General features: G+C 40.9%; 1 pseudogene; it reads right to left on the reverse strand.

Annotated features, from left to right (window-relative positions):
* Positions 1-336: 336 nt before the first annotated feature.
* Positions 337-541, reverse strand: LOC131697096 (U2 spliceosomal RNA; annotated as a pseudogene).
* Positions 542-753: the final 212 nt, after the last annotated feature.

The following is a 753-nucleotide window of genomic DNA, read 5'->3' on the forward strand; positions in this document are numbered from 1 at the left end:
CCCACTAAACAGCTCCGTTTCTGCTTTACCGCTGCGCTCGTCCTCCTCCTCCCACGAGCGCAAGGCCTTCTGGGTACACTGGCCTGCTGCGTGAGCAGAGCAGACTGTCCATCAGTTAGGCAGGCCTGCCTTCCTTATTTGGAACAAACAAACAAACAAACAAAAAAAAAAAAAAAAAACAACAAAAAGAGCGGGAAAAAATACAACCCAGAAAAAGGGAGAGGGAGAGGCTGGCTAGCGCTCTCTCTGTCTCTCTGTCTCTCTGTCTGCCTGTCTGTCTGTCTGCCTGCCTGCCTGTCTGTCTGCCTGCCTGTCTGTCTCTCTCTTTTTTGACCTTTCTTGTGCACCGTTCCCGGAGGTACTGCAATACCGGGTCGATGCGTGGAGTGGACGGAGCAAGCCCCGGTTCCATCTCCTGCTTCCAAAAATCAATTTAATATAGACGGGTCCCCCTATGGGGGACGTATCAGATATTAAACTGATAAGAACAGATTTTTTTTTTTTTTTTTTTTTTTATTAAATCTTATCAAACAAAAACAATATTTCAATACAAAAATCAACACAAAATTATTACACTTAAAGAAAGACAACACAAAAACGTATACATTTTTCTTCTACATCAAAAACCACATTTACAATTAACATATATGCATATTATTCAACACAAAAATCAACAAATTCAAAAACAGTCATCATTTCAACCATTCACCAAAATCAAAATTATTCACACTCACATCCTCACTCACACTTTTA

The sequence above is a fragment of the Acipenser ruthenus genome, chromosome 13 (assembly GCF_902713425.1).
Source record: "Acipenser ruthenus chromosome 13, fAciRut3.2 maternal haplotype, whole genome shotgun sequence".
NCBI lineage: Eukaryota > Metazoa > Chordata > Actinopteri > Acipenseriformes > Acipenseridae > Acipenser > Acipenser ruthenus.